The sequence below is a fragment of the Bos grunniens genome, chromosome 22 (assembly GCF_055505025.1).
Source record: "Bos grunniens cultivar Pamir isolate PY7600 chromosome 22, Bosgru_T2T1.0, whole genome shotgun sequence".
Lineage (NCBI taxonomy): Eukaryota > Metazoa > Chordata > Mammalia > Artiodactyla > Bovidae > Bos > Bos grunniens.
Genome location: NC_141186.1, coordinates 18687094 through 18709956, shown reverse-complemented (window position 1 = coordinate 18709956; position 22863 = coordinate 18687094). Strand labels below are relative to the sequence as shown.

General features: G+C 40.2%; 1 protein-coding gene across 44 annotated transcripts in view; it reads right to left on the bottom strand.

Moving 5' to 3' along the window:
* LOC147348186 (uncharacterized) overlaps window positions 1–22863 on the bottom strand; it is a 732824-nt gene that overhangs the window by 262028 nt on the left and 447933 nt on the right. For 2 of the 44 annotated variants that reach the window (XR_015151131.1, XR_015151138.1), the window contains exon 1: window positions 11678–13219. The exons of 26 other annotated variants lie outside the window; for them this stretch is intronic. The gene's annotated coding sequence lies outside the window, so the exon portion shown is untranslated. Of the gene's footprint in view, window positions 1–11677; window positions 13240–22863 lie in introns of those variants that run through there. 16 more of the 44 variants (XR_015151137.1, XR_015151135.1, XR_015151134.1 and 13 more) reach the window with 16 other exon arrangements.

Here is a 22863-nt window from a genome sequence, read left to right as displayed (position 1 = left end):
CTTCAAATTCTTCAGAAATCATCACAATTAAATCACAGAATAATTCCATTATCCCAAGGTTATACATGATCCCTTAACATGCATACCACTTTCTTTTAAATGAATTAATTTATTTTAATTGGAGGCTAATTACTTCACCATGTTGTGGTGGTTTTTGCATACATTCACAGGAATCAGCCACGGGCGTACATGTGTCCCCTGGTCCTGAACCCCCTCCCACTTCCCTCCCCATCCATCCCTCTGGGTTGTCCCAGTGCACCAGCTTTGAGAGTGCCCTGTTTCATGCATTGAACTTGGACTGGTCATCTATTTCGCATATGGTAATATACATCTTTCAATGCTATTCTCTCAAATCATCCCACCCTCACCTTCTCCCACAGAGTCCAAAAATCTGTTCTTCATATCTGTGTCTCATTTGCTGTCTCACATATAGGGTTGTCATTACCATCTTTCTAAATTCCAGGCTGCTGAGTCCTTTCAGTTGTGTCTGACTCTGTGCAACCCCATAGAGAGCAGTCCACTAGGCTCCTCTGTCCCTGGGATTTTCCAGGCAAGAATACGGGAGTGGGTTGCCATTTCATTCTCCAATGCATGCATACATGCTAAGTCGCTTCAGTAGTGTCCAGCTCTGTGTGACTCTATGGACAGCAGCCCACCAGGCTCCTCTGTCCATGGGATTCTCTAGGCAAGAATATATATGCATTAACATACTGTATTGGTGTTTTTCTTTCTAATTTACTTCACTCTGTATAATAGGCTCCAGTTTCATCCACCTCATTAGAACTGACTCAATTGTGTTCTTTTTAATAGCTGTGTGATATCCCATTGTGCATATGTACCACAACTTTCTTATCCATTCATCTACCAATGGACATTTGGGTTACTTTCATATGCTAGCTCTTTTAAGCAACATGCATACCACTGTTATCCTTGTCCTCTGATTTGCTGTCAAGTTCCAAAGGTTTTAGGTGGCTTTCTTCTTTTGGAAATTTATGTAATGAAAATTACACAATATGGTCTATCTTTATTAATGAATGGCATTTCAGTGTGTGTGTGTGTGTGCACACACGTGCACATATTACATATACACATCAGAATTTATCTATTCACCAGGTAGTGGTCATCTGGGGTTTTCTAGGGTTTTTGCTTGCTTTTTTGGTGTGTGTACTTGTTTATATTTTGCTATATAGTATAAAGTGATGATAAGTCCTTTATGTATAAGTTTTTGTGTGTCTATGATTTTATTTTAATTGAGTGAATATACAGGTGTGAGATTACTGGGTTGCCAGGCAAATTTATGTGAAGTTTTATAAGAAACTCCCTTTTCTCTGAAGTGGCTATATAACTTAACGCACTCTCAACAGGAATGAGTGGGGGTTCCAGTGGCTCCCCATTTTTTCCCCCAAATTTTATACTTTTAGTATTTTCTAAAATCAGGTTAGTGATATATAATTTACATAACTTAAAATTCACCTTTTTGCATCTCATTTTGATTTGACAATGCATATTCCTAGAAACATCATCAAAATCAATATACAAACAGTTCCATCACCATAATAAACTGCTCTATGCCTCTTTGTGATCAAGCCCTCCCCTACTCCCAGCTCCTGGTAACTCCATTTTTTTTTACATCCCTATAGCTCTTGATTGTCCCAAAATCAAATCACAGAATATGCAGCCTTTGGAAACGGCTTTTGGAAGTCAATGTGAGGTCTGTCCGTGTTGTTGCATGTGTCTGTATTCCATTCTGTATTATTTTTGAATAGTATGTCCTGTATAGATAGGCCGGACCTTATCTATTCATTTAACAGTAGATGGATATTTGCGTTGTCTCCAGTTTTTGGATATTGGAATGAAGCTACTATAAACACTTGAGTACTGATTTTCAAGTGAACAGAAGTTTTTATTTCTCTTGGATAATGAGGTCATGTGATGATTATGTATTTAACTTAATGAACTACTTATCTCTTCCATTTTTCTCATCATTTTCATTTTTTTTCTTCTGACTTTCTTGAATATATGGAGCTTATTTTCTGGCAGCTATTTTAACATCTGGTAGGTATTTTTTCACCCCTATTACTCCTGGTTATGTTTGTATTAAGTGGTTTTTCTCATGGCTATGGGTTATACTTTCCTGTTACTTTGGATGCCTGGTAATTTTTGATTGAATGCTTAGCATTGGATGTTTCATGTCATTAGTTGCTGGACTCAGTTTTATTCCTTTAAATAGTAGTAAATTACTTTCAAGCACTCAAGTTACCTTGAAACAGCTTATGGCTTGCTTTTAAGTTTTATTAGGGCAGGTCCCAGAAAGCCTTGGTGTAGGCCTGCTTTATCTCACTGATTAAGCCTATTAAAAGGCTATAACCTCCTGAGGACTCAAAAATCAAGGCCCCATATGTTAGACAGCTTTCCAAACTAGTTACTAGAATAGAAAATATTCTTAGCTTGTAAGGAGCTCTGAGAGTCAGTCACCTAGCCTCCCGCTCACCAGCGGCTCGCCCCCTGGCCTTGGGTCATTTCCTCTCAGCACACAAAGACCAGGACTCAGTCAAAGACTGAATGGGATGCCCCCAAAAATTCCTGCACCCTGGGCCTCCTTGGGTTTTATCTCCTCTGCTTTTGCCTGGAAACTTCCAGTAGGCAGTTGGCCTCACCTCAGCCTTCTCTCTTGAGGGATCAGTCCTATACTGTGAGTTGTACAATGACTAAAAACTGTATTTCATATGTTTTATCCGTTTCCTTTTTATTTAAAGTGCAGGATGAATCTGCTCCTCCTTATTCCATAATGTCCAAAAGTGGGAGTTCTTACAATTGCTTTCCTCCTCATTTTCCAAATGTTCATTGCGAGTGGCTTCTGCTTGTTTGCAATTTTAGGAATGACATTTGCCACTGACAAAACTTTGTGTTTACATGTTTCCAAGTAAAAACATTTAAAAATAAATTCAGAGCAGTTACATTTAGGCCCTTTTATTCTCCAGCCACTCCTTTGGATAACCATTTTATCAGTTTCAGATGGATTCTTTCAGTGTCCAGAGTTTTCTGGAGTAGTCTTATACAAGAAGACAGCTCTGTAAAGATCCTGGAGATGGCAGTACAAATGCTCTGATACCTTAAAAAGCATGGCTTACTGAAAAAGGGAAAAAGAGCAAAGGGAAAGCCCACAGTACAGCCAGAGTATTATAGTGCAGAAAGGAGAGAAAGCATTTATTTCAGGTAACAGACAGCAGAAATCTTATCAAGTAGGGTCTTGTGTGCTAGAATAAGAAACTTAGTTATCCTCAGTGCAATAGGAGGTAACTGAAGAGTTCTAAGCACTGAAGTGATAGGATAAGGTTTTCATTCTTCAGCTATCTCTCTGATAAACAGAATAAGAAGAGTGGATTGATAAACAGAATAAGAAGAGTGGATTGATAAACAGAATAAGAAGAGTGGATTGCTAAGAGGACAAGAATAGAAGAAGTGGAGAAAAAATGGCAGGTCACAGAGAAGTCTAAGTTACAGATAATGCTAATTTTGTCCAGATAAGGGACTAGAGCCTAGATACAAAGGAAGAGAAAGCTTCAGATTAGATTACAGCAAAACAAGAGTTGCTCATGACTTACATGTGGGCTTCCTTGGTGGCTCAGAGGTTAAAGCGTCTGCCTCCAATGCCGGAGACCCGGGTTCAATCCCTGGGTGGGGAAGATCCCCTGGAGAAGGAAATGGTAACCCACTCCAGTATTCTTGCCTGGAGAATCCCATGGACGGAGAAGCCTGGTAGGCTACAGTCCACAGGGTTGCAGAGTCGGACACGACTGAGCGACTTCACTTCACTACATGTGAATGGCGAAGGGAAGGAAGTATGTTAAATATGTTAATTGGAGAAGCTAGATTCTCTGAAATACCTCCACAGAGAAACAGGTTTTGGGGACCAAGATTTTTATTTTATCCATGTGAGATCTGACGTACCTGTTCAGCTTTCAAGTACACAACATCAAGTGAGAGGTTGGACATGTTGGTCAAGACCTCAGGAATTGGAAGTTGCAGAGAACAATTTGACAGGCAAAGCACAAAGCACCAGATTGAACCTTCTAGGAAAGCTGTGTGTTCAAGAATAAAAGGGGCAACACCAAAGAATGTAGTACATGTCAACATTCAGTTCTTGGGTCCAATCTCAAAAATGAATGAGCTCTGTTCATTTCCAAGGCAAACGGTCAGTATCAGTGTCTATGCCCCAACCACTAATGCCAAAGAAGCTGAAGTTGAACGGCTCTATGAAGCCCTACAAGACCTTCTAGAATTCACATTGAAAAAAGACGTCATTTTCATCATAGGGGATTGGAATGCAAAAGTAGGAGGTCAAGAGATACCTGGAGTAACAGACAAGTTTGGTCTTGGAGTACAAAATGAAGCAGGGCAAAGGCTAACAGAGTTTTGCCAAGAAAACACACTGGCCATAGCAATCACTCTCTTTCAACAACACAAGAGATGACTCTACACATGTACATCACCAGATGGTCAATACTGAAATCAGATTGATTACATTCTTTGTAGCCGAGTATGAGAAGCTCTATACAGTCAGCAAAAACAAGACTAGGAGCTGACAGTGGCACAGATCATGAGCTTCTTATTGCTAAATTCAGATGTAAATTGAAGAAAGTAGGGAAAACCACTAGACCATCCAGGTATGACCTAAATCAAATCCCTTATGATTATACACTGGAAATGACAAATAGATTCAAGGGATTAGATCTGATAGAGTGCCTGAAGAACTCTGGGCACATAACATTGTACAGGAGGTTGTGATCAAAACCATCCCGAAGAAAAAGAAATGCAAAAAGGCATAATGGTTGTCTGAGGAGGTCTAATAAATAGCTTAGAAAATAAGCTAAAGGCAAAGGAGAAAAAGGAAAAATAAACCCATCTGAATGTAGAATTCCAAAGAATAGCAAGGAGAAATAAGAAAGTGTTCCTAAGTGATCAATGCAAACAAATAGAGGAAAACAACAGAATGGGAAAGACTGAAAGAGTTAAAAAGTTGGCTTAAAACTCAACATTTAGAAAACTAAGACCATGGCATCCACTCCCATCACTTAAGGCAAATAGATGGAGAAACAATGGAAACAGTGACAGACTTTATTTTGGGGGTCTCCAAAATCATTGCAGATGGTGACTACAGCCATGAAATTAGAAGACACTTGCTCCTTGGAAGAAAAGCTATGATCAACCTAGACAGCATATTAAAAATCAGAGACATCACTTTGCCAACAAAGGTTCATCTAGTCAAGGCTATGGTTTTTCCAGTAGTCATGTATGTGAGAGTTGAACCATAAAAAAGGCTGAGCTCCAGAGGATTGATGCTTTGGAACTGTGGTGTGGAGAAGACTCTTGAGAGTCCCGTGGACTGCAAGGAGATCAAACCAGTCAATCCTAAAGGAAATCAATGCTGACTACTCATTGGAAGGACTGGTGCTGGAGCTGAAGCTCCAATACTTTGGCCACCTGATACAAAGAGCTGACTCGTTAGGAAAGACCCTGATGCTGGGAAAGATTGAGGGCAGGAGGAGAAGGGGACGACAGAGGATGACATGGCATCACGTCCTCAATGGACATGAGTCTGATAAAGCTCTGAGAGATGGTGAAGTACAGGGAAGCCTTGCATGCTGCAGTCCATGGGGTCACAAAGAGTCAGACACAACTGAGCAACTGAACAGAACAAGAAAACCACACAAAATCAGATTTGTTATTTCCATTTGCATAGAGAAACAATAGCACAGCAAGGTTAACCAGTTTTCTATGGCTTGGATTTCAAACTAATTTGTAGCAGTGACGTTTCAAACCAAAGTTTGCCTTCAAAATAACAAGTGAGGTCATTATTTCAAAGTACATGATATATAGATAGATAGATAGATTTTTTTTCCCCTCAGCACATCCCATATCATTGGGCAATGTTCCATCAACAGACTTTATCTGTGTCACTCACCACTCTCTACCCTATGTGATGCACAGATAATTGCCTAACTTGTCAACTTGATTAGGAAAAGTCAATGACAGGACCAAGAAAATTAGTAGCAAATATTTTTTTCTGAACATGATTCAGATTAATATGTACATAACATCACAGAAAACAAAAATCCACCAAGTAAAGAGAGTTGAGCAGTAGTATAAAATCATGAAAGCAATGCATTGAATTTAGGAGAGAAAAACCTGCTACACAGAAAGAAAAAAAAAATTAGAGGAAATTCAAGGGATCATAATTTCAGCTTGGGACAAAATGTACTTTTTTCTATATGTTGTACAGAAATTATTATACAAAAACAAAGTAGCACTGGTCTTGTTTCAATAGTCTTGAAATAGAGCTAAAAGAAGAAATCTCAGAGGTTGAAAATTCCAAACACTATGTTTAACAAATATGGGCACTGAGACCCAGAGAGGCTAAGTTTCTTGCCTGAGATCAAATAACCATTAGTAGTTAAGGAAGAAAATAAAAAATCAGGTGTCTTTCATTCTATGATTGAGTTTTTTCTAAGACTTTATGGTACATCAACTGAAACCTAAATATATGCATAAAGGATGATATTCATTTGTAACTCAGTTATAGTAATGCAGATTTAAGTAAAATATTAACTGAACTTCCTTGATTCTGAATACTTCATTAATTCTAATGCCATTTCAGGAATTTTTTTTTTTTTTTTTAATTTCCATCCCTGTTTTTCTAACAAGCCAAAGAGCAGACCCTTCATATTTGGGAAGAATTTGTAAAGTGTTTTACTGTTTTAAATAAATGTGATGAGAGATGGAGGCTTCATGGGAAATTGCTGTAGCCCCATGTGTACTGAGAGGTTGAAATGCAGGAATATCTGCATTCTCAAAGAGGAAACATCAAAAGGGGTCAAAGACCGAGTGTGCACATGAGCTGACTTTTCTCCCTTTCTTTAGAAGAACATTTGGCTTTGGAACTGCCTAGTTTCAATCTCAAAGGTTTTGGAGTTATCTAAAATCTTTGAAGTGGTAAGAGGGGTTTCTTGGCAAGAAAAACTGGACATTGTGAGTAAGCCACAAAAGCACCCAAAGCCAAAGGTTTTCAACTAATCTAGAACAATGGGTCTTATCCTACTGGCCTTTACTTGAAAATAATCCTTGGAAATAAAACCAAAAGTAGGATATCTGAGGAATCCCTAATTTCAGTACAAATGATGAAACAAGGTCTGCTTATCAATAAGATAAGTGTTGCCTTAAGTATTGGGTACCTAAATTCTATGCTCATATCTACAGCTACTATGTATATGATCTTGACCAGGTCACTTTTTTCTCCAAGTGAGACACTTTTTCTTATCTCCAACATAAGGAGATAATATCAGGCTGGTTATACATTTTGGGCCAACCAAGTCAGTAGTAGACAAATTGTCTCAATTAGTATTAAATCACAACTACAACAAGTGCTGTCTACCAGAAAGGTAGCTGAAGTATAAAGATACAAAGAGGTTAAAAGTAAACAGATGGAAAAAGATTAAGCATGCAAGCACTAAAGACGAGACAACTGGATTACCTATATGAGAGGGAGATATATTAGTCATTGGATTAAGGAAGATTTCTGGATAAAAAGATATTTCATAATGATAAAAAGCACCAGTACATAAAAAGGACATGAATAAATGTGTATGCACATTACAGAATTTCAAAATACATCAAAAACTGACAGAATTAAAAGGAGAAAAGTATACAATTACAGCTGGTGGTTAACACTTCTCTCAGTGAATGACAGACAAAACAGAAAAAGCAGTGGTAATACAGAATTGAACAACTTCACCTGTATCATTTTTTCAGATTCCACATATCAATCTAAGTGATATCATGTTATATTTGCCTTTCTCAGTATTATACTCAAAACTCTATAATCACCTATTTGGGAAAAGAATGTGAAAAATTACATATGACCATGTATAACTAAATCATTTTGCTGTACAGCTGAAACTAACACAACTCTGTGAATCAACTCTACTCCAATATGAAATCAAAAATTAAAATAACCTAAAACACACATAAAAAGAACTGAACAGAATTGAGAGCATAGCAAGGAAATAAATACAGCATGTAAAATAGAGAGCAAGTGAGAATTCGTCATGTGAAACAGGGGAGTTCAACCCAGTGACAACCTAGAGCAGTGGAATAGGGAGGAGGTGGAAGGGGCTTCAGGAGGGAGGGGACATATATCTACCTGTGGCTGATTCGTGTTGATATGTGGCAGAGACCAACACAATATTGTAGAGCAATTGTCCTCCAGTAATCATATTTTGTTCTATGCTTCTCAATATTATACAATTATAATCATCTTTGATAATTATTAGCTTCTCAAGAACAGTTATGCTTTATGAGTACTGCTCACTTGTCATCACCAATAGAATGATACTCAGATGTATTCTTTCTATAAAGCTTTGTAAGTAATGAGAGAGAGAAAACGAATTGACCAGAACTGTAACCAACTTCACCCGACTGACATATATCACAGAATATCACACATTCTGAAGAACATTATCCAATTGCATATGGGCCATTCCCCATGATAGATTGACAACGGCTGAAAATTTTTCACAATTAAGCATGGATCTGCAGATTAGAGGACAAGGCATCTGAGAAAATCAGTCACAAACTCACAGCTAGACATTTTGTAGTAAAACTACGGAATACTGAAGAAAAAAAGGTACTAATAGAAGCAGAGACCTTAGAATGTTTTAAGTCCTACTCACTTTTGCTTAAAAAAACAGATAACATATAAAGCATTAATAATTATACTGACAGAAGACTTTTTTAGAAGAATGCAAGTCAGAATACAGTAGAACAGCTTGTTCAAAGGTATGAGAGAAAATAGCTTGCAACCAGAACCGCATCTCCAGCAAAAATATCTCTCAAGAAAAATACACATTATTTTCAGATAAACCAAAACATAGAGTTCACCACAACATACCTTCCTTAAAGGAATTTCTAAAATACATACTTGGGGAGGAACAAATAAACCAGAAATATCTGAAATGCAAATAATGAATGGTGAGCAAGGGAAGTCAGTGAACACGTGGGTGAATTCAAACAAGCTTTGACTCTGTAAATTAGTAAAAATTCCTTTGGAGTTAAAAAGATAAGGTAAAATGCAAATACTGAACAACAGAAGTTCATAAGCCAAGCAAAAGTGAGTAGGATTTAAACATTTTAAGGTCTCTAGATTGCCCAAGAACGAAATATTTTTGATTAACATTAGATTTCATGAAATTAAGAATATAGGAAAAGGTCAAATTTAAGAATACAAAGGCTCTAGAATCTCATGGATGGAGTTGAAGGTGAAAGAGAAGGAGAAGAATGGGAATTACGGGGGTTGATCTGTGCCGAGAACTGAATCGTCCTTGGGGTAAGCTAGCTCAGTAGACAAACGCAGTAGGGAGGACCACCGGAAGGTGAGCCTGTGGGGGTGTCGGGAGAGAGGAGTTGCTGTTTTCTAGTCACTAAGTCATGTCTGACTCTTTGCGACGCATGGACTGTAACCTGCCAGGCTTCTCTGTCCTTAGGATTTCCCAGGCAAGAATACTGGAGTGGGTTGCCATTTCCTTCAGGGAGAGAGGAGGCAGGAGAATAAATGGCAAGAAAATAAGGAGAATGAAGGGCATGGATATTAACTGACAACTGCCTTCTTCCAGATACTGAGGTGCTGTGGTTTCCAGAAGACAACATATTAGAGCTTTCAATAATATCTGCATGTTGCAGGCATACCTTGGGTGCTATGGAGAAGGAAGGATAAGACTAGCCAAGAAGCGTGACCTTGACCTTGAGCATCCCTTCTTCCTCTGGAAAAGTGTCTAAAGAATCCTGTTCTTTGTTCTAGTTCTTCAACTCCATAACATCACCTCACTAGAACCGGGCCCTAAACATAACACCGGGGTTTATTTAGGGTATTAATTACAAAGTGGGTCAGACTGGCCCCTCCTCACCAAATCCCCAGGCATACTGAGGCACACTGACAGACTCTAGTGCATCTTCACTCAGACTGTGATTAGAAAACACATCTGAAACAATTCTTAGTATGCACTATTATAATATTTAAACATTCTTCATTTAATGTCAGTTTCAAGAACTTAAAAGCAATAAAAATAGCCACCACAGTCATCACACCGCCACCTTCCAACAGCCCCAAAACACTTGAAAGCCCAGCAGTTCTAAACTGCCTTAGGAAATAAAGCCAAAAAGAATAAAAAATTAATAGGAATTCCATTTTGTTTTGGGTATTTGCAAATATTCAGACTCAAGTAAGAATGCTATGGAGAGAAAAAAAAATCCATAATAAGGCAATCTCAAAAGTGAAGTTGACTGACAAGCTGAATATTTTAACAGTGCATGAGATAACAGTCAGCTAAACCATTTGCTGTTTTCACTCTGTGCCCATCAGATACCGCTGACGTTATCTGCTGCAGAAACTCCATCAGTACAGCCAAAGGCCAGAACACTCTTGACTATTGCTGCCTTTTTACAATTTACCTGATCCAGAAACTACACAGCAGTTCTCATAATGAAATATAAGTCTTGGGCCACATGCACCATGGACTGTAGGCAAGATGGGCGAGACTGAGGAGGCTCCCCTGGCATCTAAAACCTCCTTAATCAACTGTGCCTTATTCCCCTAATCCCAGCTAAATGGTCCATACTATAGCAATTTCCTAAGAACTCTTTGTAGCAGGCGTCAGCAGACTATGGCCCATGAGTCATACCTGGGCCACCATGAATTTTTGGACATCAGTTGTTATTTGACCATCACTGTCTATATTACATTGCCTATGAAAACTTTTCCTTCTACAAAGTGAGTTAAGTTGCTGCAATAGGGACCATTGGCCCCATCTGCCTAAAAGATTCACTATCAGGATGCCTCCAGAAGTAAGTCTTCCCACCCTGCCTTACACTCACGGGCTGTAAAACTGAGGCAGCAGAGGACTAGATGTTCCTCAGAACAGTGTTGCATCTTCATTCTACCTGCTGCCCTCCCAATGCACAAATAGGTTAGTGCGTGTTACCTGTTAATGCGACGCTGGATGCTAAATGCAGTGCATTAGACACAGCAGACATGTCACCAGGCTTCAGAACCCCAGGACAGATGTCACAAAACAATCACAGCACTTTTTCCTCTAAGTCCAGATGTCAGCTCAGAATCCTTCCCACACAGTTCTCCACGCAAACCAGTAACTGACTCGGGCTTAGCAGAAAAGATGAAGTGTTTTTGCTCTCTCTCATCTAATTAATTTTCATGCTGTTATTTTAAACCATTATCCTTTAAATCTGTCCACACAAATCTCTCTTCCACTATTTTTTTAATCTACTGAAACTTTAAACTGCACTTAGTAAGTCTAACTCTTCCCTGAAATGTCTTACAAGGTTAGAAAAACACATCGCAAGTGTGTAAAATCTGGGAAAAAGAAAATAAGTGACTAAAAAAGGTTTACACACAAGTGCAGGGGATTGTTTTGACAGTCCTGTTTTCATAACACAATTTCCAATTATGTTTGTGCATATTGCCAATTAGTTTGTGGCCAACAGGAACCCAAGGCAGGGGGTCCCAGTGTGGCAAACCCTAGAGACTCTAGAAGTCTGTGAGCCCTTAGTGAAGTTCGCCAGCCAGTTAGGAGTCCACACCACCGTCCCACTGGAGCTTACACCTCACCTGTCTGAACACGAGAAGGGCCTCTTCCTGAATCCAGGACACACAGTGGAGAGGTCACTGCCCCCCTCTCCCAGGGGACCAAGCTGTCTACAGCAGGCCCAGTGGACTGGGCAGACCACGGGTCCCTCCTGGTGCTGGTGCTCCGGTTTCTCTTCCATCCTTTCACTCATTCACTGTTTCTTCTCCCCATCTCTTCTCCATAAGTCTCCACATATGCTCAAAACCCTTCTCCACTGTGGTTCCAGACAAGACGCGTTCCCTCCCCAAGCCACCGAATTGAATGTTCTTCACGATCTGAACCTCTAGAAGAAGGGTCGTCACAGGCTGAGGATATTAGTCACCAGGTGATTCTAATGGTGGTGTGAGTGAGGCAGCAGCTGCTCTGTCCACAGCCAAGTTTGAGTCAGATCACCTGGATGGTTGTTAAACAGGCTGATCCCTGGGTTGCTTTTCAAACTCAGTGGCACAGACTCGCTTCACGTCTGCATGTCCTGACACAAGTTTCCAGTGGGAAGCATTCAGAGGAAACCTCGCTTAAGCCCCTGACGTTCATGGTACAATGCTCGCTCACCAGGACCAACACTCTCCCGAGCTTCCTACACCGCACAGATCCTAGGCTCCGCCTCCTAGGAACTGATGCCAGTTAGTACGATGCCCAGGTGATCCTCATCTTCATGACGGTTTGCAAAACACTGACCCAAGACCAACACTGAACCACAGAACCAAGCTTATGAAAACTGTTCTGCCTGAAAATGTCCAAAGCTTGATTTAAGGTGTCACCTGACTCACTGAATCCCTATCTCTAGATGATAATGATAATGATGACGATGATGATGATGATAACACACAGAAAACTTTAACAGGTGAATAGCTGTCTGTCTTGGAAGTGGAGGCCAGCATGGCCAGGTGATCTGTGTCTGCTCTGTATTCTCAAAACCAGCTGATTGGTTTGGGATGTCTACGGCAGAATCAGCAGCCATTTGGAACTTGGCAATAATAGAGCCTCGAATAAGGGGAATGGCTTCTCATCCTGGGCTTTGGTTCCCCTGTCTGTAGAAGGAGGCTGGTAATGCTCACTTCACAGGTCTACGTAGAGGATCAAGATGACACCTATAAAATCCAAGTTCAGGGAGTGGCACGAGGCAGTGTTCTATGCGTGAAAGGGAGTCAGGAAGTTAGGAGGGTTGGCAGTATTGACACGTCTCAAAACTCTAGTTAACCCTATCCTGCATGATTGTCCTGTCTTAAGACTGTCAAAGAAGGAAACACAAATAATTGTTTCACACTGATATCATATTTGTGAATATGCCTGTGGATAAAAGACAGGCATGATCACAGAAAACACCTTTCCCACAGAAGCCAACATTTATTTAGAGCTCTTTTGTCCCATCCCTTTATTGCTCACTCACAACTCTGAAATTTCCTCATATTTACTAAAACCTGGAATAATAAGGTTCAGACCCAAATCTTAATGGTTGATGAGTTTTGAATTATAAACTTCCGAATTATAAACAGCATGACTGCTTTTGATCTTTCCTTCAGTTTCCTTGCTTCAGATAAAAAATGAACACTGAACTAGAGATGCTGCAACATTTTTCTTTCCTGTATAATTTCAAGCACCCATTACTTGAGCACTTCCTATGTCCCAGGCGCCACACTAACTGTATATGCATCCTTGTTTCATTATTTCCTTCAACACTCATTATAATCCTATGAATTAAAAACTCATGTTACAGCCACTCAATAGCAGAGGAAACTGAACTACAGGTAGGTCGATATCTTGCCCCTCACTGAGATGCAGGTGACAGCCAGCCACTACCTGACTCCAGGCCCAGTGTCTTTAGTGGTCTGATGGGGGAGCGACTGTGTGCTGGGAAATGAGTCTATGACAAGGAATTACAGATAGTTTTTGCCCTCAGAGGTTTGTGACCTATCAGAAGACTGCTAATGCCAGGATGGTAACCCCAACCACAAGTCACCATTGCTTTCTACTTGCCCACAGCAGACATCATTAATTGATCCTAGTCTTCCATTGAATCTTGACTTGGTCATATAGAACTTAGTCACATAGAAACCACCCACCAATTGCTTGAAGTTGACATTGGATGTGATTTTCCAGTCTTAATCCAGTGTGAATAAATTTAAAACTATTTATCTTTACTGCATCTAGATCTGGCCTATGATAGAGGCAAAAGAGGGTACTGATATTATGTGCAATTCACAACATTAGAGATTCAAAATTCTCTGCAAATAGACATAAGCCTAGGAAACAGAAATACTACGACAGTCAAGCAGCCAAGAAGGTTGCTTTCACTCACGTAAGTTTCTCAGGGAAGACAAGCCTTCTACCTTATCCATATCATGTCACAACACCCTTTAAATCTCTATAGTGCATGTAAGCTGGTTGAATTTTCTCCTTTCAGCAGTTAAAAATGAACAGGTATAAAAAAAAAAAGGAAGGAACTAAAACTAAGGTTGAAATAAGGATATGATACAACTATATTTGATGTCAGGGGGGTAGAAATCTACCTTAGTGAACCCATTATAAGCAACCTTCCACCAGTTAATTGAAAATGAGTTAATGTGCAGGTGGGCTGAACTAAAATTAGCATAAAAGAAAATTGCTTTTCTCTTTATATAATTTGCATGCCTTTGTAATCAGCAAAATGACAGATCAGACAAGAGGCCTACCCACTGTGATGCAATCTTTAATCTCTGTCACATATTAATCATTCCCTTGTAATATAATAAAGCTGCTTCTGTCACGATGGCATTGAATGTAAATAGTTCCAATTACTGGTAATTCTCAACTGTTTTGCACAAAGAACAGTGAGGTATGATCCATGGGCTTTGGAAGGAAACAAAATAATAAAAGAAGGTAACTGAATTTTATCTGTTGGATGAAACTTTTCTGGAATCTTTCCAGGTTCTGTGTTGACTTTTCTTAGACTACTTCTAAAAACTGAAGCAACAAAGAGGAAGACCCCTGGGAGCAAAACATCCTTCAGTTTATAAGGTTCAGGATGATTTTAATAGGCTGAAAGTGAGTAGGCTACTTGCACTGCTAATTTCCCACAGGCATTTTCCAAGTTTTTACCCATTACAGTGTGAGGCCTTTGAATAAAAAGGTTCTGTTTGAACCAAATACCGTTGTTGCTCTTGTGGCACATGAGAGAGAAGTAAAAATATCTCCAGCGGTGAAAGGGAGCACAAGACATGAAACTAATGTCACACCTGCCTAACACTGGGATGTGCTTTCCTCCAAGGTGCCCCTCAAATTCCACCAGCATTTAAAGCTTGCAGTGCTGTCAGAAAATAAATGATCCTTACCCTTTGCATGCTTCTTGAAAGGCTGTTCTCCAAAGGGAGATGATTCCTGGGACTCTAGAGAAAAGCTGTCATCCGGGTTGGAGGGCTCAGATGAGGTGACAAAAGCAGTCAAAGTGCACCACTCTTTCACCAGTGACAGACATCACTAATCAATCTCAATGCTTTTTCACACTGAGCTTACTGGCAGACATCACAAATCAGTTTCGGTGCTCTTTCCCATGAGCCCCTGCTTAACCTTCTGATGGAGTCCTCTGGACAGCCATTAACAATGAAATGAAGTTGAAACAGGAAGTGAAAAACATTTGCCAATTCTTTTTTTCCCTCTTAAATTTTAACTGCTAGCTAGAGACAATGATACCCCTGCTATTCTGTCTGAACCATTTATTCACTGGTAAAGGTAGAGCATGACCTTCTCAATTAGAAGGAAATCAAAATGAAAAGAAAACGTTAGATGAGATTCGATAAACAGCCCCTCTCCTGAGCTCCTACCTGCCCCCATCTTCTCTATAAGAAATAATAAAATCAATTATAGAAATTAAAGGCAAGGACTCTTAATTGTGCTACCAATGTCTAAGAATTAAGATATTCCATAAGTTTATTTTTTTAAACCTCTGCTTATTTTCTCCCTTATTTAGTCTTGTAACTCTGTTCCAGTAGTAACAGTAAACATGGAACTATATTTTCCATAGTTTAAAACATCTACAGGGGATTTCCCTGGTGGTTCAGTGGTTAAAATTCCATTCTCCCAAAGCGGCCTTGCCCAGGGAGCTAGATCTCACATACCTCAACTAAGAGTTTGCATGCCACAATTAAGGATAACATATGATGCAACATATTGACTAGCCAAAGCCTATGACTGTGTGGATCACAACAAACTGTGGAAAATTGTTGAAGAGATGGGTATGTCATACCACCTGACCTGCTTCCTGAGGAATCTGTATGCAGGTCAAGAAGCAAAAATTAGAACTGGACATGGAACAACACACTGGTTCCAAATTGGGAAAGGAGTACATTAAGGCTGTATATTGTCACCCTGCTTATTTAACTTATATGCAGAGTACATCATGAAAAATGCTGGGCTGGATGAAGCACAAGCTGGAATCAAGATTGCTAGGAGAAATATCAATACATCAGATATGCAGATGACACCACACTTATGGCAGAAAGCAAAAAAGAATTAAAGAACCTCTTGATGAAAGTGAAAGAGGAGAGTGAAAACATTGGCTTAAAACTCAACATTCAGAAAACTAAGATCATGGCATCTGGTCCCATCATTTCATGGCAAATAGATGGGAAAACAGTGGAAACAGTGAGAGACTTTATTTTGGGGGGCTCCAAAATCACTGCAGATGGTGACTGCGGCCATGAAATTGAAAGATGCTTGCTCTTTGGAAGAAAAGCTATGACCAACCTAGACAGCATATTAAAAAACAGACATTACTTTGCCAACAAAGGTCCATGTATTCAAAGCTATGGTATTTCCAGTAGTCATGTATGGATGTGAGAGTTGGAATATAAAGAAAGCCGAGCGCTGAAGAATTGATATTTTTGAACTGTGGTGTTGGAGAAGACTCTTGAGAGTCCCTTGGACTGCAAGGAGATCCAACCAGTCAATCCTAAAGGAAATCAGTCCTGAATATTCATTGGAAGGACTGATGCTGAAGCTCCAATACTTTGGCCACCTGATGCAAAGAACTGGCTCACTAAAAAACACCCTGATGCTTGGAAAGATTGAAGGCAGGAGGAGAAGGGGATGGTACAGGATGAGATGGTTGGATGGTATCATCTACTCAATGGACATGAGTTTGAGTAAACTCTGGGAGTTGATCATGGACTGGGAAGCCTGGCATGCTGCAGTCCATGGGGTTGCAAAGAGTCGAACACAACTGAGTGACTGAACCGAACCGATGCTGTAACTAAGACCCAGTGCAGCCAAATAAATATTTTTTAAAAATCCACAGTTTGTTCCAACTCCTCATTAAAAACATTACGTTATTTCTAGATTTAAGTACTGAATCTCTGGGTGACATATAAATGGCATCATGGCAAAGGACTCAGATTCTACACCACATTTTTCTTTAAAATAAGGAAACAAAGGAAGACAAAAGCCAAAGAAGGGGGCAAACCAGAAATCCAAATAAGTTATCTAAGTCATATATATCTTTGAGTGTCTGTGATAAATACCAGCTTAGCCTTGAGAAAAAAACACAGTCCATTATGTCATCTCACAAATCCAAATCCAAGAATGCTCAATTATCCCTGCAGGGCCCACATAATGAGATATGACCCACATCTCATAGCAGCCCCATGTCTTATCCATTCAAATGCATAAACAAAGAGAGAGTGAAATACATGTTGTTTTTTTCCTTTTTGTCATGTAGTAACCAGTAGCCCAAAGGGCCATACAACTGAGATTGTGCCTGTATGCTAAGTCACTTCAGTCATGTCTGATTCTTTGCAACCCTGTGGACTGTGGCCTGCCAAGCTCCTCTGTCCAAGAGGATTCTCCAGGCAAGAATACTAGAGTTTGTTGCCATGCCCTCCTCCTGGCACAGAAACCCACTCCAGTATTCTTGAGGAAGAGAAAGATCCCATCCTCCTGGGGATCTTCTTGACCCAGGTATAGATTCTGACCAAATGGATCAGTAAATTCCCTTTGCTTTGGGGAGACAGGCTGGAGTATTTCCTCCTCTGCAACGATTTAATTCTGGAACCTACAGTTGCATCACCGATAATTACTGTTCATCATCCACCCTCTCTGATCTCCCAAATCACTGCTAGTGTATACCACACAACTTAGGATTTCACCTCTATTTTGATGTCTCTGATTGAGTCACATGAATACATTGTTCCCATCTAGACTCTAGAGTCTTTCATGATGCAAACACCTGTACTTATGTGTATCCCACAGTTGTTGATATTGTGTATTTCACTTGGTAGGTTTAGGTTATTTGCTGATTTGATTAAGATTACTTGCCACTGCTAATACGTATGTGATTTATTTAATTATGCCTTGATCAACCTAATTTTGCCAAAGTACTAACATTTCTTTAAATTTTGTTCTAAATTGATGGAGATTTTAAAGGGAGCATCGTGATAGCAATATCTTCATTTAAAATATCTAAATGAAAATACTGAATTTGGTTTTTTTTAATTTTAATCACCGAGAATTTTAAAATTATGATAACCTAGAGAAGGTGTTTGAAGACCCACTGGAGAAGGGAATAGCACGCACTCAAGCATTCTTGCCTGGAGAACCCCATGGACAGAGGAGCCTGGCAGACTATAGTCCATGGGGTCGCAAAGAGTCAGACACAACTGAGAGACTTTCACTTTCACTTCACTTTTCAGAGGAGGTGTTTACCCATGAAAATGAAAACATATACCTACAGAAGACACCAGTCTATAATGTTTATTTGTTGTTACTGCTGTTCAGTCACTAATTTGTGTCCGACTCTTTGCAATCCCATGAATTTTAGCACCCCAGGCTTCCCTGTCCTTCACTGTCTTCTGGAATTTGCTCAAACTCATGTCCACTGAGTCAGGGATGTCATCCAACCATCTCATCCTCTGTCACCCACTTTTCCTCTTGCCTTCAATCTTTCCAGCATCAGGGTCTTTTCCAATGTTTATAGAAGCTATATTGAAAAGAGCACAAACTGGAAACAACCCAAATGTGAGTACACTGTACTGTACTCAAAAAATACTGCACAGAAGACAAAATGAATTACCAATATATACAATGCTGATAAATCTGGGGGGGGGGGGGGGGGAAGAAAACATGATGTTGAGAGGGGGCCAGACAGAAAAGAACAGGTACAGACCTTTGTTGGCAAAGTAATGTCTCTGCTTTTTAATAAGCTGTCTAGGTTGGTCATAACTTCTCTTCCAAGTAGTAAGCATCTTTTAATTTCAATGCTGCAGTCACCATCTGCAGTGATTTTGGAGCCCCAAAATATAAAGTCTGCCACTGTTTCCCCATCTATTTGCCATGAAGTGATGGGACCAGATGCCATGATCTTAGTTTTCTGAATGTTGAGCTTTAAGCCAACTTTTTCACTCTCCTCTTTCACTTTCATCAAGAGGCTCTTTAGTTCTTCTTCACTTTCTGCCATAAGGGTGGTCTCATCTGCATATCTGAGGTTATTGAGATTTCTCCCAGCACTCTTTTTTTTTTTTTTTTCCCTCCCAGCACTCTTGATTCCAGCTTATGCTTCATCCAGCCCAGCGTTTCTCATGATGTACTCTGCATATAAGTTAAATAAGCAGGGTGACAATATACAGCCTTGATGTACTCCTTTCATGATTTGGAACCAGTCTGTTGTGCTATGTTCAGTTCTAACTATTGCTTCCTGACCTGCATACAGATATCTCAAGAGGCAGGTCAGGTGGTCTGGTATTCCTATCTCTTTAAGAATTTTCCAGAGTTTGTTGTGATTCACAGTCAAAGGCTTTGACATAGTCAATAAAGCAGAAGTAGATGTTTTTCTGGAACTCTCTTGCTTTTTTGATGATCCAGTGGATGTTGGAAATTTGATCTCTGGTTCCTCTGCCTTTTCTAAATTCAGCTTGAACATCTGGAAGTTCATGGTTCACATAGTGTTGAAGCCTGGCTTGCAGAATTTTGAGCATTACTTTGCTAATGTGTGAGATGAGTGCAATTGTGCGGTAGTTTGAACATTCTTTGGCATTGCCTTTCTTAGGGACTGGAATGAAAACTGACCTTTTCCAGTCCTGTGGCCACTGCTGAGTTTTCCAAATTTGAGGCAGATTGAGTGCAACACTCTCACAGCATCGTCTTTCAGGATTTGAAATAGCTCAACTGGAATTCCATCACCTCAACTAGCTTTGTTTGTAGTCATGCTTCCTAAGGCCCACTTGACTTTGTACTCCAGGATGTCTGGCTCTAGGTGAGTGATCAAAAGCAAAATCAAGACAGTCCAACAAAAATAATGTACAACAGATTGACCCAGTGAACAAAGGATACCAAAAATTATATCTAACAGAACAAACCTAATTGAAGCACAAATTGGAAAACAAAATTAAAGCAAGGTGCCAACTGGGGAATAAAGCAATGAAAATAAAACTAACAAATATGTTGAGAGAAAAGGAGAGAAAGAAAGAAAGAATAGATATGCAAAGTTAAATAGAGGTAGATAAAGATGATTTACATACGTTAAAGATTAACTGCAAGGGAAAAGAACAATAGGAAAAGTAAAGGAAAAAATCAGAAAAATAATAATAGTTTTTAAAAATTAAAAAAAGATTAAAAAAAAGAGGAAAAATCCACAGAACTGCAAAAGCCCAACATAAAGGCAGAGGTTTATGACAACAGTAAAAAATGTGACTGAGAAAAAAGAAAAAAAGCTCAAAAGCTTAATTGGATTTCTTAGTGCCAATAAAATCGACATCTACAACAGAGGGGGAAAAAAGAAAAAAAGAAAAAAGTCCAAAAGTATCTATAGATCAAGTCAAAACATAAGAATAATAAATGCTTTTCTTGAGTCACTGCTGTCAGAGTCCTTTCCCACACTGGGAGTCACAGTTCACCTCACCTCCCTAGGATGCCCTCCAACTTGTGCTGATCTCTGGACCTGCTGTGGGAGCAGCTCAGATTCCAATCTGGTCCTACTCCTGTGTGTTCTTGCTTCCAATGTCCACAGCTATCAGAGCTAGTTGTTTTCCTTTTTTTTTTCTTTTGTGGGAGCTCTCAATGACCTTTTATATATTCCATCGACACAGTCTGTTTAGTTGACTGTGTGGATTTAATCTGCAGCTTGTACAGCTGGTGGGAAGGTTTTGGGTCTTCTTCCTTAGCCACACTGCCCCTGGGTTTCAATTGTGGTTTTATTTCCACCTCTGCATGTGGGTCACCCACTGGGGTTTGCTCCTGAGGCTGCCCTGGAGGGCTTGGGTTTGCCCCTGTGAGGGCCAGGTGTGGAGGTGGTGCAGCTGCTTGGGTCACGGGGGCTCTGGCAGCACCAGGAACTCAGGGGAGTTGGCGGCTAGGGCGGCAGGAAATATAGTGCTCTAGAAGGGTATGGCAAGCAGTATTGGCCAATACACTCCAGTATTCTGGCCTGGAGAATCCCCTCTCTGACCGAGAAGCCTGGCAGGCCACAGTCTACAAGGTTGCAAAGAGTTGAACATGACCGAAGTGACCCTGTGTGCATAGATGCAAGGCATTTTTGCCTGTGGCAGCTCTGCCCCAGTGAGAGCTGAGCGTGAAGGTGGCGCAGCTGCTTGGCTTGCGGGGACCCTGGAGGCACCAAGTGTGCTGGGACACAGACTGCCTCTGCCACAGGAGTGATGGCCCTATCAGAGTCTTTTTTCGAGCCTCTTGTAGCTGGCAATCAGAAGGCCTCTTTGGCCAGTCTTTCTCCATAGCTCCGCCCGTTCAGGCACTCAGAGGGCTCCCTTCAATACCTTTGTTTTTATGTTTTTGTCCCCTGGCCTCTTTTCTGATAATAAAATATTCAGTGGTTTAGGTGAAAAAATAACTTTCTCATCACTGGTCACAGAGTTTAAAATGATATTTCTAGCCAGGCAACCATTTTATCCCCCAGTTCCAAATACTTTATTCGGTATTCACTTGTGAATGACCAAAATCTCAACTCAAAGCAGTCAAAACAAACAAACATTTACTGACTTGAAAAGCTGAGAGTTCAAGGAAGTGTCTAGGGTCAGCTTTGGCTGAATCTGGGTGCTCAGAAGACTCCTTTCTCTGCCTGTCTTCCTGCTGAAACATGCACCATGAATCCAGAGGTACCAATGAGAAGGCCAGGCCCTTAGGGCTCCGAGGCATGATCTTTCCTGCTACATGGTTTCTGTCTGCCTGGGACTGATGGACAAGACCTACTAAAAAGGCTGAGAGAGCTCAGAGAAGGAAAACAAGCTCCATGAGTATTCGAGGCCCCATACTCTTATTTGTAAACTTGAAGGGTAACAAAACAAACAACAAACCCTTAAATAGGAGATGGCAGGCATCTTTACAAAACAAGTCATAAGCAAAATAGAAGGCTTATCTTTTGAAGAAAAAGGTGGTTGTCTTGGGAGTAGCTGTGATAAAATTCTCATCTTCTGCTAAACCTTCCTGATCAACTGGGCACTGAGGTTATATCGGGCAAATGGCCAAATGCCTGTGATACCATACTTTCCTTTCTTAACGTCTGGGCTTTATTGTTCAAACTTGTGGGAAGGGGTAAAGCTTCCCCTGTATAATTAGCAAGCTGTCAATATGTGAGTTGAGAGTACTTACACAAACTTCAGGTAACTAAATATCAAGCCACTATGGAGGGACTTCCCTGGCAGTCCAGTGATTAAGACTCCTTGCTTCCACTGCAGGGGGCATGGGTTTGAACCCTGGTTGGGGAACTAAGATCCTACATGCCTCATGATGTGACCAGAAACAAGTAAATAAAATAAATTTAAAAAGACATTTGTGGAATGCCTACTGAGTGCCAGGTAATATGATAGGTAGGAAACCAATGGTGGACAAACTGGATAAGATGGGAAAAATTCTATGTCCTGAAAAGCAGAGAGTGATTCTGATTTAAACAAAAGAAATTTTAAAAACCTCTAGGTACTTCTCTGGTGGTCCAGTGGCTAAGACCCCCTGTTCCCAATGGAGGGGACCTGGGTTCAGTCCCTGGTCAGGGAACTAGATTCCACATGTTGCAACTAAGAGTCTGCATGCCACAGCTAAATCTCCCTCAAGTCTCAGCTAAGACTTGGCACAGCCAAATATATATATATATATATATATATATATATATATATTTAAAAACCTCTACGTGCAGTAAGAGGGAACTGAGAAAGCAAAAACTAAGATCACCAGGACCTTTTTCTTAATGGAG